The 18,646-nt window shown below is 44.3% G+C and overlaps 1 protein-coding gene across 6 annotated transcripts in view; it reads left to right on the forward strand.

The window, feature by feature from the left end:
* FAM168A (family with sequence similarity 168 member A) overlaps nucleotides 1-18,646 on the forward strand; it is a 138,260-nt gene that overhangs the window by 26,103 nt on the left and 93,511 nt on the right. The gene's annotated exons all lie outside the window — the stretch shown is intronic.

The raw sequence follows: 18,646 nt of genomic DNA on the forward strand, positions 1-18,646 counted from the left end.
TAGTTTTTCTCCAGATCCTAAAGCACACAATAGAATGCATATCTGCTGAAGAAAGGCCTTGTAAAACTCTGGTATTTATTGGGCACTTTGCAGAGATTTTGAGATTATAGTATGCAATAAGATTAAAACATGTAAAGGACCTAAGAAGAGCCAGGCTGCTGTCCAAGGCCCATTTGGTTCAGCATCCTCTTTTCATGGTGCTCAACCAGGCAAGCCCGCAAGCAGGGCAAGACAGCTCTCTTGCCACCTGTGACTCTCAGCAACTGGTATTCAGATACATATTGTCTCCAAAAGTGGGAGTAGAACGTAACCAGCATGGCTAGTAGCCATCAATAGCCCCCTCTTCCATGATTTTTTCTTAAAATTATAAAGCAATGTAGAATTGAAATGAATAACAGTAGCAATCTTCTTTTAAAGCCATCTAAGTGGGGACACGGGTGGCGCTGTGGGTTAAACCACAGAGCCTAGGGCTTGTCAATCAGAAAGTTGGCGGTTCGAATCCCGTTGCTTGGTCCCTGCTCCTGCCAACCTAGCAGTTCAAAAGCACAAAGTGCAAGTAGATAAATAGGTACCGCTCTGGCGGGAAGGTAAACAGCGTTTCCGTGCGCTGCTCTGGTTCGCCAGAAGTGGCTTTGTCATGCTGGACACATGACCCGGAAGCTTTACGCCAGCTCCCTCGGCATATAGAGCAAGATGAGCGCCGCAACCCCAGAGTCGTCCGCAACTGGACCTAATGGTCAAGGGTCCCTTTAAGTTGGTGGCCAGCACTGCCCCCAGTGGGAGTGAGTCCCATAGTTTGGACTGTGTGCTGCTTAAAGAAGTACTTTATTTTATCTGTCTTGAATATTCCAACATGCAGCTTCATAGGATGACCATGAGTCCTCTTGTTATGAGAAAGGGAGAAAAACTCTTGTCCATTTATTTCAGGATTTTGAAAAATGAGGGTGATATAAAAACACAAAAATACAAACAAACAATAGCCCACCCCCAGTTTAAAAGACCATAGGTTGTTTAATTATCCAAAGGACTGGCAGAAGAGGCATGTTTTTGCCTGGCACCTAAATACATTTCACTTCTTGGTTCTTTTGTGAAGCTCGGGAGACCATTCTCTGTGAATTTGAGATTTTGAATCTGTGAGCTGAATTGAGTGTTGTTACCTTTCTATGGTTGGAGAAGACCTCTTGTCCAGGGACGGGCCTGTTGTAGATCTTTTCTCAGCAGCTCACAGTTGCAACAGAGAAGGAATAGTCTACATTGTGTTTAGGAAACATAAAAGAGAAGGTGGCCTAGGCCATAGCTGTCAACCCTCCCTGCTGTTCCCCACTGCTATGTACATAGCTGTCCAACCTCCCTGCTGTTTCCCAATGCTATAATAAGGGAATTTCCTGCAAAAGGGAAAGGTTGACAGTTATGGCCTAGGCTGTTGGGTGACTTGGCTTGAAATAAATAAATGGGTTAGGATCAGAAAGTGATCTGGAAAATAACAGGAAGCCAGTGGCGCAGAAGCTAGGCCACTAGTCTCTGCTGGGGGATTCTGACACTTGCTGCTAGGCAGATGGTTGAACATCATATCTTAGAACTTCATGTATGGGAGAAGTAGGGGATCAGTGTTCCTCCAGACATTGCTGGACTCCAGTTTCTATGAGCCTCTGCCAAATTATCCAGTCATCGGGGATTAACGGGAGCTGTGGTCCAGCCATGTCTGGAGAGCCACAGGTTTCCCACTCCTTATGCATGGCTTTCTGGTATTGGGGGGGAAAGAGCCTGGGCTTTTCTCTTTAGCTCTGCAGGGAAAATGACTTCAGCTTAGCTCATCTGTTTGCTCTTCAGATCTTGCTCCTGAGCCTCTGTAGATCACATGATTTGGTAGCTACTGCTCAGCGTGAAACCAAACCCTCTGAAGCAGCACCGTCCTTTCTCTATGTGGCTTTCGAGCAATTTGCTTTGTGATTTTTTTCCTTTTGAAAACGAAACATTTGAAGCATAAGATTGTCTGATGGATTTTGGCAAGGATTGGGAGAAGAGCGCGGTCAGTCCAAAACTTGAGTACATAAATATCTTCTCAAATCTAGTGCAGAATGAAGGATGCCTAGAGGCCTTATTGAATAGAGCCTGGTGGGTGACCAGCTTAGTGATTTCCTATTTCCTGGAAAAGTGCAGCAGGCTTCTCAGCAGTGGGAAATCTTTAAGTGGCTGGGATGAGATTAGAACAAGAGGTTTGCTTGCTTGTATCTGCTTTTTCATGGTGCCTTCCCACTGAGCATGTCCTACATAGTTCTGCCTTCAAAAGCCTGGCTGGAAGTAGCAGCTCTTCTATTTCTGATGTATAATTTACTGTGTTTTTCCTGGCGCGCCAGCCTTGTTTGTATTGGTAAGTGTGTGTTCTCTGCGTACAGCCTGCTGACAATTTTGTAGACTGAACATGCTGTGCTTGAATATACCTGGGTCTTTGTGAAGTGCTTTTGAATCACAAAGTTGAGTTAATAAGCTGTGTCGTCTTAGCCCATAAACGCTTCCTGTTTCCATTGGCCTTACTTTTGTTTAATAGATACTGAAGTTGCAAGTCTGGTTTCCTTCAGGATAGTCCCATGGACACCGTATGACAGCGCTATCTTAGTTAAAAAAACACACAAATTCTCTAAAATAAAATCCAAAGCCAGCCTCAGAATGAGGTTTTGGGGCGCCTTATAGCTTGTCGTTCTTGTTTTGTGGCGTTTTTTAATGCCAGGCTGTCATGAAATCTGAAAGTTTCTGAGCCACTACAAATTATTGTGATTAACTGCCTCCTCCAGACATGCCCCATAAATGCTGTGGGTCAAGGAAACAAGCCTTTGTTATTTAGTAAGAGGCAAATTAAGATTTCAGCTTTCTTGGCAAGTCCTAATTTAAATTTTAGACAGCTTACGTGGGAGAGCCACTGAGATGCATTGCCTGAGAAAGACAAGCAAATGCGGCAGTGCCTATGAGAGATGAGCGAATGCTGAAGCTTGAGTCAAGGGTGGGGAACCTTGTCCCACCTGAGAGCCGCATTCCCTTCCAAGGAAGCCTCTGGACCGTATGCCTGTAGTGGGCAGAGGCAAAAAGTTGGGGTGTGTATGTGTGATTTGTACAGTAGACTGTATTGCAGCCATGCATAATTCAGGTTTCTACACCCGCCCACCCCTTTTCATCAAGGCAAGCAAGAACCATTATCACGTTATGAGAATACATTCTTGCATGGCAAAAGCATGTGAAGATGTGGAACATGACCTGTGTGGCCTCGGGATACTTCCAAGTCCTGACTAGAGAGGCCTAGGAGGAGTGCATTTGGCCCCTAGGCCTGAGGTTTTCCACTGCTGTATCAGTAAATAAACCTACCTATCTGGGAACAAAGCAGCAGAGCAGGCAGGAAAGACTTTTGGAACATTCTTGGCGTCTACTGTGGATTTTTAGATTGCTCTTCAGGGCCAAGTTTTGACCTGGGTTCGCATTCCCATCACAGTGGTTTGGAGGCAGGTGCAGTTAGGTAAAGGACCCCTGGACGGTTAAGTCCAGTCAAAGGCGACTATGGGGTTGCGGCGTTCATCTCGCTTTTCAGGCTGAGGGAGCCGGTGTTTGTCCACAGACAGCTTTCCAGGTCATGTGGCCAGCAGGACTAAACCGCTTCTGGCGCTACGGAACACCGTGGCGGAAACCAGAGTGCATGGAAATGCTGTTCACCTTCCCGCTGCAGTGGTACCTATTTATCTACTTGCACTGGCGTGCTTTCGAACTGCTAGGTTGGCAGTAGCTGGGACAGAGCAACGGGAGCTCACCCCATTGTTGGGATTTGAACCGCCAAACTTCTGATTGGTAAGCCCAAGAGGCTCAGTGGTTTAGACCACAGCGCTACCCGCACTGAGCATGCTCACGCAGGCAGACACAGCACCTAACTTACTCCCACATTGAGTTTCTTGGAGAGGGCAGGATAAACTAAATACCCTCTCATAATGTATTTTTAAAATAGGTAAGACACTAAGGGATATAAAACAGGAATCATCTCCAGGCTGACCTCTCTGGGAAATTGTGTTCTTCCTGATCCTTTTATCAGGAAATGCCGGGGATTGAACCTACATGCAAAGCTTTGCCGTTGACTCATGGTCCAGCCAAGAAGGCTTATGGCCTCTTCACCCACCCACCATGCAGCAGCACATCCATCTTTTATTCCACAGGGAAATGAGGCCAACCCCAGCTTTTGGGTTTGAGTACTCAAAACACATGTCTGTGAGTACACCCACCCACACACTATTTTTTAGCTATACGTGTAAATAATTTTAGGCATCCACCTTAATGTGTGCAGCAACCTTAATGATTTGTGTTAGGATATTTTGGGAGGTGTGTGAAAGAGACAGAGCAGGTAAAGTGTTCAAGCTCAGGGTGGATCAGAATATGCTTTGCTCAAAAGTGGACTTTGAGGGGAGGCTTAAGAAGAGAGAAAGGAAGGCTGCTGTAAAGAGACTGGAATTAAAGGCCGAGACAACTGGAGGAATCTGAAGTAAGCAAGAAGTGATGTAAGGGGAAGGAAGGGACACAGAGGTGGAGAGGCTTAAAAGTAAGCTGATGGGGAATGACACGATCATAACAGCAGCAGAGAGGTGAGCTCAGATGCATTCTGAATGTGGGAAAGGCAGGAGGGAAGACCAGGCAGAGAGGATGTTGCAGTGGCAGAGTCAAGAAGAAGTTTGAGCAAGGAAAAGGATCCATTTACATGGGCAGTTTTCTGAGAAAGTTTGGGCTGGAGGAAACATTTCAGATCTCTGGGTTCCAGCAAGCACTTGTAAGATGCTAGGAAGGAAGAAGCCATTTAGGGTTGCTCCAGTAATGGTCCAACTAGTGAACCAGTTCAGGACAGAAGGAAGACAGACAAAGGGAATATCTGTGGTATGGTATGAATGGTGCCAGTACTGAAGGGATACCATTGCTTTTGGTTAATTACTACCAAAATGAAGAGATGCATGTGGGTGATGAGATGAATTTTCTCTTCTCTCCCCTCCCCGTTCTTTCAGAATTGCCCTTCTTCAGAAAGCACCCAGGGCAATGCACATCAAACTTATGAACAAGGTATAATAAAACAGCACTAAAATGCATGCATGAATTATATCTGTAGTAGATCAGTTAAAACAGAAATACATACAGTGATAAATAAGAAGTGTATTCCTCACCAGCAAACTGCAAAATCGTGGGCAGCTGTTGTCAGTTGGTGCCTGCTACCCAACAGTAGGCTACCTAGTCATTTCCAACTAATTCCTTTCTAACTAACTGAGCCCAGTCTTGCCAACCTTCAAAACTTAATTGTCCAATGGCTCTGGAAGTGCATCTGTCTCAGCCCCACACCTCTTAACTCAAGGTAGTTGGGGAGACTGAGCTTGGGGTACCATGTACATGCACAGCAAGGATCCTTCCCTTTCCTCTTTAACCGTTGGATTTAAAACAAGAGGTTTAGCACTAAACCAGAAAAGTATCTAGAAGAGCTGATTTGCCTGAGAGTCCGTTCAGTGGAGTTTTGTGGGGCATGTCTTAGTAGATCAGGAACGTTCTGAAATAAATTTTCTAAACATTATGAATTCCATATAGTAGATGAGATAGTCTTTGAAATTGTTCTCTATTTTTAAGCCTTAGGGCTTTTCGGTTTAATTTCCACTGTCGGTTCAACATTCTTAATTGTTGTGGCTCCTAGGTAGGAATATTGGGGTTTTTTGTAGACCTTTTCTTCAGTCTCCTAACAAAGTAGCTATTGGAATTTTGCCAGGTTGTTAGCCCCAAGTGTCTTAGCTTTCACATGTAAGAAGGAATGGCACTGTCAGATTTGTTTAATCCCTATTTTTAGCAGACAAAGAAATTAGTTCTGTCTAGACTCTAGGGCTCTAAAGTTGCAGCTTTTAAGGAGTGCCGTAATTTGGGGGATCCCCTCTCCTCATTCTCCCTTCTGTAAAGGGGTTTTGAGCTGCCAAACCTGTTCTGGCTGTGTTAAGGCTCTGTATCTTACATATTTAATAAGAATAATTTATTCTGCCTTCCCAGGTAGCAAAGCTGCTTTTAAGCCCACTAACAAAATACCAGTGTTTCAACATTCAAACAACTAAATATGTGCTTACATACGCACACACTCCAGCTTGGCAGATAATTAAAACACCAGAGCTGTCATAAAATACCAGTGCTAATAAAAACATTGAACAAAGTTACCTTCTTTTGGTAGTGAAAGCCAAAAAGGAAGGAGCCAAATGCACCTGGCACTGAGAACCCAAGAATATCTTGTTTCATTCTAACAACTATGAGGTTTCCAAACTTTCGTTTGCCCGTAATGCTGAAGTACGTAGGACGATGCCTTATATTGAGTCAGACCATTTGGTCCTGCTAGCTCAGCATTGTTTACATTGAGTGGCAGCGGTTCCCTAAGGTTTCAGAGAGATGCCTTTCCCAGTCTTCCTGGGAGATGTTGGGGATTGGACCTAGGACCCTCAGTCAGCTGCACGGAAAGCTGCTGTATAGTGATGCCATTGCATGCAGCTGCAGTTTGTGCGACAGTGCCACAGCTATGCCATTGGAGCTTCTTTCATGGTTTCCCCCCACTTGAGCTCCATCTTGACAGGAGGGTGGTGAGGACGGGGAATTTATCATGCAAGTGACTCTAGCTATGTAGTTCTGGCATTTGTGGAGCTCTGGTATTCACTTGCAGATCGTAACTGCATGAGATCTCAGCTGAAAAAGCTGCTCCTGTTCATCTGGAGGCCCAAAACCCCAGTGACCTCAGTCGCAAGGTGAAAGGCAACTCTGGGATCGCCTACACCAGGGGTCGGCAAGGTTTACCTTGCTCGGGCCGGTTCACTCCCGCGGAGATCGTTCCGTGGGCCGGATCGTGTCTGTGCAGATGCAGTTTCCGGCGTCTGCGCAGATGCGATTTCCTGTGCCATGGAAGCGAGTCCCCGCTCCATGCTGCATTGGTTTAGCACAGTGTGTGGGGACTCGTGTACTGGGCGGCTTGGTTCGGGGGCGGCTCGTGGGCCATTTAAATGACCCCTGCGGGCCGCAGGTTGCCAACCCCTGACGTACACAGTCAGGATACAGACAGGCTATTCTACTGAGTTTTTTCTTTGAAAGCTTCTCCCAGCACCCACCTTTCCATAGCAAATTATTTCAAATGATGTAAGAGGACAGAGCTTGTTGCTCCCTATTCTGCTCAGTTGGAGTGGAAGAGCAAAGTTCTGTTTCTGCTCTTTATGTGCAGCTTTTGCAGACACTAGGGAAGCCTGGCTAGTCTGCCGGCTGAGTGCAATGCATCCCTGAAGTGTTTGACTCCTGGTATTAAAGTCAGAAGGGAGAGGGGGAGAGTCTCTGTGTGTCAGTGCCTCAGCACTTACTTGCCAACCTCTATGCTTACCAAAGGGGCAAAGAGGGAGAAAGCACAGCTGGTTGCTGGCCCGAGAGTCCTGCTGTGTTTCCTGATTGGGAAGCTCAGCAGGGTTACATCTAGTGATTGTCAGGGGGGCTGCAGCTGGCCTGTGTTGTGCTGTATACCTGGCTACAAACGCTGCAAGAGCACTGCTAGATGTGCTTCATGGTTCCAGCTTCCTGTGTCCAATGGTGTGTGCTCAGATTATTATTATTTTATTTATTGCTCGCCCTTCACTGCAAGGCCCCAGGGCGGCTTGCAACATTAAAAACAGTTCAAAACACACCCACAAGCATATTGGCTGTGATTCCTGGAAGACCTGCTTCCCTGCCTTGCTGGCCTTTTCCCACCTGGCCTTGCAGAGTAGGGCCCTGACTGACTCCAGCTACAAAAGCTGAGGCTGCTAAACAGACTCTTGCTGTTCTATTGCACAGGGTTTTTTTGTTGGGGAGGGGTTGTTGCTCTTATTGATATAAATTGATATTCATCCATTGATGTTTGATTTGATGATTTAATTAATCAGTTTACGATACCTTTACTTTGTATCTTAGTTATGATTTATGTGGAAACTGTTCAGTTTGATTGTGTACTTTTTGATGTTTTATTGTTCACGACTAATTGTCGTGTTTGAAATTGGCATATTTTTTCATGTTGTCAGCCTCCTTGAGCGTGGTTTTAACTGTTGAAAGGAGGCATACAGATAGGATGATGTACGTGTGTAAAAACAAGATGCATCTTATGAGCCCACAAGCAACAACCACCTCCTTTCTTTCTGCCGGCAACTGGTATCCGATCGCAGGCTCGAGGTATGGTGTCCTGTAGTGGCTTGAGCCTCTCAGGGGAGGCTGACCACAGCATGTGCCATATTTGTAGTGCTGGTGGAAGCCCCCAGGGAGCAGTCTGCGATGGGGTTGGCGATGGTTCCAGAGTGCCAGCTCAAGAGGTGGACTAGCCCATTTTACCAATGACTTGGAACTCGCTGCTTTGGGCCTCAAAGCCCAACTGATGCGATGCAATCTCTCAGAAGGAAAGTGTTGGGGGTGTTTCTCCCGTGGCAGCTTATATCCGTTCCGTTGTCTCCTGCCAGGTTGCCCTTGGTTTGAGCATTCGCTTCCTCCCGGGCTTGTGTCTCTTGTCATTGTCAGTGCACCATCCTTGGCGTTCCTTTTCCCTTTCAGCTCCGTGAAGGAACGACCAAGCTGTTCTCCTCAACATTGCGTTTTTTTCCTTCCAGAGAACCTCGCTGTAATTCAGTTATGAATCATTGCTTTATTTGTCATGTCAAGCTCCAGGAGGATGCTTTAAGTGCTTCTAGTCGGCAGTAATTTGAGGCACTCTGCCAAGCCGTGTTCAGCTGTTGTCAGGCCTGGCAGTGGCTGCAGCTGATATGGCGATAAAAACACATTCTGACTACAGATGAGTTTGGTTGCTGCCTGCTCTGCTCTGTTCTTTTTTCTTTTTCTTTTTGCATGTGGCAGGCAATAAGTGCTAATTAACAGGCATATGAATTGGCGCAGCTTATCCTCTGGGATTATGGAAATGCTGGGAGCTGGGAGAATGATAGTCCTGTGCATTTTATAAAATGGCATAAAAATGATTGTTTCCCCCCCAGTGTTATTTCCTTCACGTAACTCTTTTCTTTCAGCTGAAAAAGTTGTCAGCGTAATAATGTATGTCTCTGGAGCATTTAGTTTTCAGAAGTATTCAGAGAGAAAGAGAGCTTATTTAAAGCATTTTTACCTTGCTCTTCAGCTTACAGAATGGTCTCAGAGTTGCAGTCGAAAGGACCCTATGCAAAAGAAGGAAAAGGGATTTTCAGGGAGGAGGAAAACAGAAAACTATTTCTTAGTTACAGAGTTAAGAACGTAAGAAAAGCCTGCTGGATCAGGCCAGTGGCCCATCTAGTCCAGCATCCTGTTCTCACAGTGGCCAAGACAGAGCAAACAGTAGGAGAACACTTCAAACTCCCAGGACTTTCTATATAAGATCTCAAAGTAGCTGTCTTATTACAAAAGAATTTCAGAAATAGACTGGAAAGAGAAGTTGCTGAATTGCAACTTATTACCAAACTTAAAACCATGGAGAGACCTGGTCTGAACAAAGACATTGGATTCTTATCTCATTATACACGACAAAGCTATCTTTAGCCATCTCACCCCTTGCTTTTTCCTGTAAGACCAATTGCAGTCGTTAACAGTCGTCAACAGGTTTACCTCTCCTATCAGCCAATCCCCCATTCCCACCACCCTTCTGAGTAATACCCCTCCCCACCCTCTCACTATATAAAAGGGTCTGGGGACTTCTGTTTCAGTGTATCTGAAGAAGTGTGCATGCACACGAAAGCTCATACCAAGAACAAACTCAGTTGGTCTCTAAGGTGCTACTGGAAGGATTTTTTTTATTTTGTTCAGATGCCTGCGGGAAGCCTGCAAGCAGAAGCCGAATATAAGAGCATTCTCTCCTCCTGGGGCTTCTAGCAACTGGTATTCAGAAGTATTGACAGCCCTGTGGAATGGCTGCTGTAGATGGCAGCTGAAGGGAGGAGCCTAATAGAACTGACCTTCCAGCTGAGTGAATGGAGACGCCCTGCAGTCTTGTATCGCTCGCTTTCCTAGAGCTTGATGGAGCATCTGCTGTAGATAATTTCTTTCCAAGAAAGCAATTGAGCACAATTTAAGGGAGATATCAGGGTGCTTAAACAAACAAACAAACAAACAAACAAACAAACAAACAAACAAACAAACAGACAGACAGACAGACAAAAAACAAACTCACCTGAAAGTTCATCTGTGCACATCCAGATGTTATGCTTAGGTGACAAGCCCCCTCTGAATTTGCTGGCCAGAACAATTGCCTTCAGTTTGGTGTTGAAAGGTCAAGTTGTTCAGAAAAGAACTGCAGATCTCATGGGGCCTAACATTTTACTTGGAAAGAAATAATCTCATTACTACACCAATATCTGTGTTTGCGCCGTGTAAAATTAGATGATTATTCTTTTGTGCTGTGTCCTTGTAATTTGGTTCTATCATCTTAATTTCAAAATAATAAAATTTTAAACAGGCCAGCTATTTTTATTTATTTATACTTGATATAGGCTGGAGGGTGGTAACACTTCTTAAATGCACAGTATGATAAAAGGATAAGGAAGAGGGCTGCATGGGTTTATGCAGACGGTAGAGGTCTTTCGGCAGCAACTATATGTGATATGTACAAACTTAACAACCTTAAAGATAGGTTAGCAAACAGCAGTGGTGGCAATTGACTTTTTACTTTATAGAGCGTGGGACGTTCACTCCCCCAACAAGTGTCTTGCGCAAAGGTTGTCCCACTGATCTTTGTGGCTAATTATCAATGTACAATCTAGGCCTGGATAGTTTTCAGTTTGGGGGTGGGGCTTGAAGGTCCTATGCTGTTGACTAGAAAAGGATATGTGCACCCAGCCTGGCCGATACAGAAGCCATGTGGTGATTTTAGGCCACACACCCTTATCCTCTACTGTGCCTGAAATGTTCTCCAACTGCTTTATACTGTGTAGAAGGCTGGATCCAGCCTCAGATTCCCAGTTGCAAGCGTCTAGCTCCCTGGCACAGCAAGATGTGCACACAGCCTAAAAAGCTAAAGGTAAAGAATGCCTGGATGGTTAAGTCCAGTCAAAGGCGACTATGGGGTTGCAGCACTCATCTCGCTTTCAGGCCGAGGGAGCCGGCGTTTGTCCATAGACAGCTTACAGGGTCATGTGGCTTCTGGTGCAGTGGGACACCGTGACGGAAACCAGAGTGCACGGAAATGCCGTTTACCTTACCGCCGCAGTGGTACCTATTTATCTACTTGCACTGGCGTGTTTTCAAACTGCTAGGTTGGCAGAAGCTGGGACAGAGCAAAGGGAGCTCACTCCGTTGTGGGGATTCGAACTGCCGACCTTCTGATCGGCAAGCCCAAGAGGCTCAGTGGTTTAGACCACAGCACCACCCACGTCCCTAACACAGCCTGTCTTGTGTTGTGGGAGGAGGATGTAAGCAGGTTCACACTGAGGGCCAGGCTGAATGTGATAGAGCAGCCCCGTTTCTTCATGAATGTGCCCGATTCATGTGTAGGACAGGGTGAGGGTGAAGTCCTACTCAAACCTCAAAAGGGGTCCCCCTGACTTGCTTTCCTTTGCTCCCTCAACCTCAGGCTCTTTCTTTCAGCCTGAATCTGATACCTGAACTGAAGCTAAGCCTAGAGCAGAAATTATCTGAAGCAGAAAATCATAAGGAATTGAAGGTGCAGTGGAAAGACAGGGCTGTCTTTATGCAACCCTTTTGATGCTGCAGCAAGACCCCCTCAGTTCATATACAAACAGGGCAGGGCTTTTTTCCCGGCTAGAACTCACCAGATTTCAGTTCCGGTACCTCTCAGGTGGGCGCCATTGCTGTTATAAGAGAACATAGTGGGTTCTGGCACTTCTTTTTCTAGAAAAACAGCACCGGGCGGATGTCTTCTAAAGTCTGGTAGTTCTTTTTCTCTTTGACATCTGGTGGGAGGACGTTCCACAGGGCAGGTGCCACCACCGAGAAGGCCTTCTGCCTGGTTCCATGTAACTTGGCTTCTCGCAGCGATGCAACTGCCAGTTGCCCCATCATCCCTACTGCATTGTCCCCTAGCCTTCTGTTGCATTGAAACTGCCCACTGGCTGTACTCCGGGGATTTGACACTGCATTTAGCAGGCATTAAAGGCATGTGCAAACAGCATATTTACTTTGGAATACTCATGCAGTTAACAAATCAGTCATCACCCGTGCACCCAAAATATAATGGATTAGTCTTCGGACTTGGAGGATACATAATTTATAAACCTGCCTTGTGGAGTGTTTCGTGAAATATGAGCTATTCTTCTCCCGATTACCTCATCAGATCTCCTTAAGCTTTGGGTGCGGGTGCATGATGCGCCGTGTCCAAATGACACAGATGCTGCTTATACAACCACTCTGTTTTGCTGTATCTGCTGTTAGTGGAACAAGAACACTGCTGAATGGTTGAGAATTCTGCAGTATCATCACACTATTGCTTGTGCAGTTCTAAAGAGATCTCTTTTCCTTCCCTCCATTTATCTGTTTAACAAAATTTATGTATCACTGGATTGTAAGAGCAACGGTCACGTGCAAATGGAATGTAAGTGTGTTGGGGGGATGCCTGGATTGTAGTTAGTGGTATATGAGTTGTTTAAATACATAAAGCAATAAATACATTTCATTTAAACAATAAATACATTTTATTTTTAAAAAAATCTTATCTCAAAGTGATTTTTGCATAGACCCACACACAATCTGCTGTGCTGTTCTTGTTGAATGCAGGTTCCTTTTTTCCACAGCTGGAATGTTCTTTGAAAAAAGTGCTTGCAATTAAGCCTTGCATTAGTTTTGCCCCAAGCGTTAATAGCATTAGCTTTGTGTGCCTGCCTGGGTTGTCAGTGACCATGTTTATTTTATTTTGGTCTTTTTTTTTGGGGGGGGTGCTCGCTTCCATATTGTTGTTGTTTAGTCATTTAGTCGTGTCCGACTCTTCGTGACCCCGTGGACCAGAGCACGCCAGGCACTCCAGTCTTCCACTGGCTCCCGCAGTTTGGTCAGACTCACGTTGGTAGCTTCAAGAACACTGTCCAACCATCTCATCTTCTGTCGTCCCCTTCTCCTTGTGCCCTCCATCTTTCCAACATCAGGGTCTTTTCCAGGGAGTCTTCTCTTCTCATGAGGCGGCCAAAGTATCAGAGCCTCAGCTTCAGGATCTGTCCTTCCAGTGAGCACTCAGGGCTGATTTCCTTCAGAATGGATAGGTTTGATCTTCTTGCAGTCCATGGGACTCTCAAGAGTCTCCTCCAGCACTATAATTCAAAAGCATCAATTCTTTGGCGATCAGCCTTTTTTATGGTCCAGCTCTCACTTCCATACATCACTCCTGGGAAAACCGTAGCTTTAACTATACGGACCTTTGTCGGCAAGGTGATGTCTCTGCTTTTCAAGATGCTATCTAGGTTTGTCATTGCTTTTCTCCCAAGAAGCAGGCGTCTTTTAATTTCGTGACTGCTGTCTCCATCTGCAGTGATCATGGAACCCAAGAAAGTAAAAACTCTCACTGCCTCCATTTCTTCCCCTTCTATTTACCAGGAGGTGATGGGACTAGTGGCCATGATCTTAGTTTTTTTGATGTTGAGCTTCCATATTAGGAGAGCTCATATTGTTGCTTTTGCTTGGGTAAAGGATTACCGGTATCTGGTGTCAATTAATGTTTCTCAGATTACAGCTTTGCACATTTGTTCCTGTCCAGCAGCAACTGATGGGCTTGATAGATACATATCTCTACTTTCCTGAGCGCTAGTCAGGCAAATGCTCAATTTCACAGAGGTATATTTTTTAATGAAGTTATACAGTGTCAGTTGAAGAGGAGATAATGTCTAAGAAGAATGAAATAAAGAATATATGGGGGTGGGGGACTGACACTTTCCCCTCTAGCACCAGAACTCCATCTCTTATTAGCAGCCTGCACCCAGCGTGGCTGATGGTCAAGGAAAATGGGATTGTAGGCCAGGTGCATTCGCAGGGCACCAAGTGGATTATCTCTAGCCCATCTTGCCTCTAGTGAGAAACAAGTTTAAAAATTAAAAACACTGCACAAAAACAGCATCTGATACAGTTAAATTACCGGTACATATTTTTAATACTTATATTTTATTAAGGTGATTTCAGTTAAAAGAAATAAAGTGATACAGAAAAAAGAAGGAAGTGAGAGGGAGAAAAATAACAACAAAAATACATATTAAAGCAAAAAAATGCAAAAAAGAGAGCAATATTCCCATACATTCTTGTATAAATTGGTATAGTGTTATTGTCCTAGTGCTTATGTACCGGTAGATTTTAATAGCCCTACTACATTTTGTATAAATTCATTCCAATTGTTACTGTATTTATCCATACAGAGTATGTGCCTGTAAGCAGTCCATTCATAAATTGCCAGTGATGTCATACCGTCAGTCCATTGATTGAAGGGCATCATATCTTTCTTTTTCCAGTTCCTCAATATCAATCTCTTGGCTACCATTAGGGCACAGAAAATCCATTTCCATTATCCCGTTGATAATTTCTTATACACTGGAAGAGCAGGCGTGCAGGCAATGAAGCTGGTCTCTCAGTGTGTGGTTTTGTTTTGTTTCATAGCAGCGGTGTTCTGTCCGGCAGGAACCGCTTGGCATTTCCCATTTTTAAGGCGGGATGGAAATGGCGCATATTGGGAGTATTGCTTGCACACTTAATCCCCCCCTTCACCCCTGAAAACCCTCTTCTGAATTTCACTGCCTGCAAATTAGGTGGCAAAATTGGGCCATTTTTGTTGACATGTGTATGACATCCTGTGAGCAGCTTGTGGGGCCCAGTTTTTTTGCCCTGGATGAAGCCTCCAGAGGGGCACCACTGAGGCTCCTTGCCTGTCTATGTGTGTACACAAATGTGGATGTGTGTGTGTGTACCAAACTGGGTCTTTGACCTAAGTGAAAGAAACCATAGTTTCACCCCTGCAATTTGGAGTAGAAAAACAGGCTGGGGAAAGGAGCAATTGTCCTCTCTTGACTGCCCAGACTCCTGACGTGCCAAACCTGCTTTCCCCCGATTTCAATTAAAACATCAGTTTTGTGCAGTAAAGTATTGGTGCAGGCATTTACACCTGGTCCATGGGGTCATGAAGAGTCGGAAACAACAACAACAACAACAACAACAACAACAACAACAACAACAACAACAACAACAACAACGGTACCTTGGTACTCAAACTTAATCCATTCCAGAAGTCCGTTCCAAAACCAAAGCATGCTTTCCCATAGAAAGTAATGCAAAACTAATTAATCCGTTCCAGACTTTTAAAAACAACCCCTAAAACAGTAATTTAACATGAATTTTACTATCTAACAAGACCATTGTTCCATAAAATGAAAGCAATAATCAATGTACTGTACTGTAAAATAAATAAGACGGTATCGTAGATGATAAAAATGAAAATTTATTTTTTTCTTCCCTGCACTGATGATAGCCATTGTTTGGATGGGGGGCTTTTATCCATTTCCACAGTCACACAATCAATCATTCAGTAGCTGAACTGGGTTCCACACAGTCACAAAAACAAATTAACCGAAAAAGCCTCAAAAACAAAAACACAAAATAAATAGCAAAAACAAAAGCGCCAAACTTAATCTGTTCTGGTAGTCCGTTTGACTTCCGAAATGTTCGAAAACCAAGGCGCAGCTTTTGATCGCTGCAGGTGCCCCAGAAACAATAGCCGACAATCGCATTGCATCGGACATTCGGCTTCCAAAAATCGTTTGAAAACCGGAATAGTACTTCAGGTTTTTGGAGTTTGAGAACCAAAGCGTTTGAGAACCAAGGCGTTTGAGAACCAAGGTACCACTGTATATTGCTTTCCCTAAGACTCTGTAAGCCAGCCTTCCCCAACCCAGTGACTTCCAGGTGTTTTGGATTGCAACTGTATAGCTGACTAGAGCCGATAGGGAGCTGCAGTCTTTTTAATACAAAATCGAAAATTCTTTCTAGTAGCACCTTAGAGACCAACTGAGTTTGTTCCTGGTATGAGCTTTCTTTTTAATGTAGGAGGTTACCAACTTGCAGAAGGCAGGGGTAGTCATGTAAACCCCTGTCCCTCTTTCAAATCGTTCCTGGTCCATGAATTTCACTTGGCTGGCTTTGAGCAAGCCAGGAAGCTTCTGCCTCAAGTCTCCTGCCTGCAGTGTGTACATGACAACAACACCAATTTTACTTATAACCCGCCCTTCTGGCTGGGTTTCCTCAGCCATGCTGGGCAGCTTCCAGCACATATAAAAACATCATAAAACATTAAAAATGCTGGTGTCGCTGGCTACATTTCAGGGCTATTACGATGCTTGCTAAAATAACAATGCTACACATAGATAATATTCAGCAGCTATACAGTGTGCCTAGTTATTTAGGTTCTTAATAAAAATTATTTTAAGCCCTTTGAACATTGGAATGGGTTATACTAATGCTAAGTAAATGATTAGTACATTGCTTTAAAGTGTGCTGATTTACTTTCTTCCATTCCATTAAGTCATCGCAAGTCTCACAGGTTACAATATCTTTCTCCTGGTTGTTAAAGAAGAGGTTTCGATCCCTGTTGGAGTAGCTGAAATTGCTAGCTCTATAGCAATTCGAAATAATTAGACCAGCCTCTGGCTCTTTAGTTTTGAAGTACAGAAATAACTTAGAAGGTTTTCTTGCCTCGTTTCTTTTGAGTCTGTAGCACACCAAGATTTCAAGGTGGTGGTTTTTCCTCTGCAAGCATGAAATCAGCTGTGATTGTTCTCATTTAGGAAATGTGCCCATTCCAATGAACTTTGCCTCTTTGCTGCATATTCCCAATTTTTGGCAAATGCTTTTTGTTGAGATCAATTAATATTCAGCTGTGAAATCTTTCCACCTGTTTTAATAAAGGCTTTAATGCTTCTTTAATGAAAGGACACAATGATGTGGGAGATGAACATCTCAAGAAATTCTCCCCCTTTGCATCTTTTAAAAATCAGGTGTTTATTGATATTTATGTATGTGTAGAATTGGCAGCCTTCCAAACTTCGCATGACATATTGATGTTCCTTCCCGACATAAGCAGTTTTTCATTAAAAAAGAAGATAAATTGTGAGACAGTTGCCCTATATTTGTCTTGTATATGAGCAAATTCCCCGCCCCAAATTGGTTTCCAGGCGAAGCAAAGCAGCGTTAATCAGAACATTAATAATAATAATAATAATAATAATAATAATAATATAGCAGAATAAAATACAGAAACACAAGAACAGCAAATCTTTTAAACAGACTCTAAAACAATAAAACTGTCCGTACAAGCTCTAAAAACAATGAAACAATTTCATCAGATGTAAAAATGAGCTTTCACAAATGACTGGGTCACAACTCAGGGAAAGCCTTCTTTAAACATGTCTTGATTTTGAGGGCTGGAGCTACAACACTAAAAGCCTGGTTTCTATAATATTTGGTACTCTGAGCAGTACTCCATATAGCAGGTAAGGCGGTCCATTAGATATCCTGGTCCCAAGTTGTTCAGGGCTTTGAATGCTAAAAGCAGAACCTTTAATTGTGCCTCCAGTTCACATAGAACTGTTGAGATTACACAGGACCTGGGGCTGTCTGCCTACCTTGCCTGAGGTCTCCTTAAATCCCTCTGACTCTGTCCTGAGCCTTGCCTTGATCCCTGATTCTTCCCAATTATCCCCTGGGTCTCGAGATCAAAGGTGGTAGTGGACCCAACAGGAACCTCAGAGTTGTTGTTGGGTGGCCCAATTGGCTGCCAAATCGTTGTGTTGCCAGGTGTCAGGTTATAGCCATAGCTGTCAACCCTCCCTGCTGTTCCCCACTGCTATAATAAGGGAATTTCCCGCAAAAAAGGGAAAGGTTGACAGCTATGGTTATAGCCAAGTAGCCAGCAGCTGCAGCTGTCTGACTGGGACAGCAGCCAAGAACTGGGAGAGCAGGCTGTCATGGATACAGCAGTAGATAAGACTGACGGAAGCGCTCAGTCCAGGGCTAGTCCAAATCTCTCTGAAAGCAGTTTGTCAGAGCCTTTACCGGCTCCTCTTACCTCAGAGGAACGCAGGAGGGGTGGGGTGCAAGAGAAAGGGAAATTGTCATCTCAGAGGAGGCGGAAGAGGATGGTGTTCTTGCGAGGTTTTAAAGGGAAGATGAACCACCCTGAAGTTTCAGATGAGTCATCAGCAGAGTAGCCAGAGGTCGTGAGAGCAGGGAGCTCCAATCTAGAGGCTTGGTTGTTTTCTTAGTTTTCTTTAAATAAACCCAACTTTACTGAGTTAACGTGTACGTGTCTTGCTGCTGCTACACCAGGTGTGAAGATGGGAAGAAGGGTCTATTCAGACAATGACCCAGTTGCAAGCAACGGTCGAGCTGAAGACCACGTAGAATATGAGTTTGAGTGACAGTATGTCAGTCTGTTTCAGTCTTTTCTGAACATTTGCACAGTTAACAGATACCTTTTCAGCTCATTAACTAATGTCCAGCCCGTTTTCTCCTGTACTACAACTCCCTGGCTCAGCTCCTGCTCTGACTTTGGCTTCTGTGCCTGGTGGTGGTAATGGGCTGAATGGTAATGTTTGTAACAAATTTCTTTACTGGTTACTTCCTAACATACAAATCAAGTTCAGGATGTACACCATAT

This window comes from Lacerta agilis, chromosome 4, assembly GCF_009819535.1.
Source record: "Lacerta agilis isolate rLacAgi1 chromosome 4, rLacAgi1.pri, whole genome shotgun sequence".
Lineage (NCBI taxonomy): Eukaryota > Metazoa > Chordata > Lepidosauria > Squamata > Lacertidae > Lacerta > Lacerta agilis.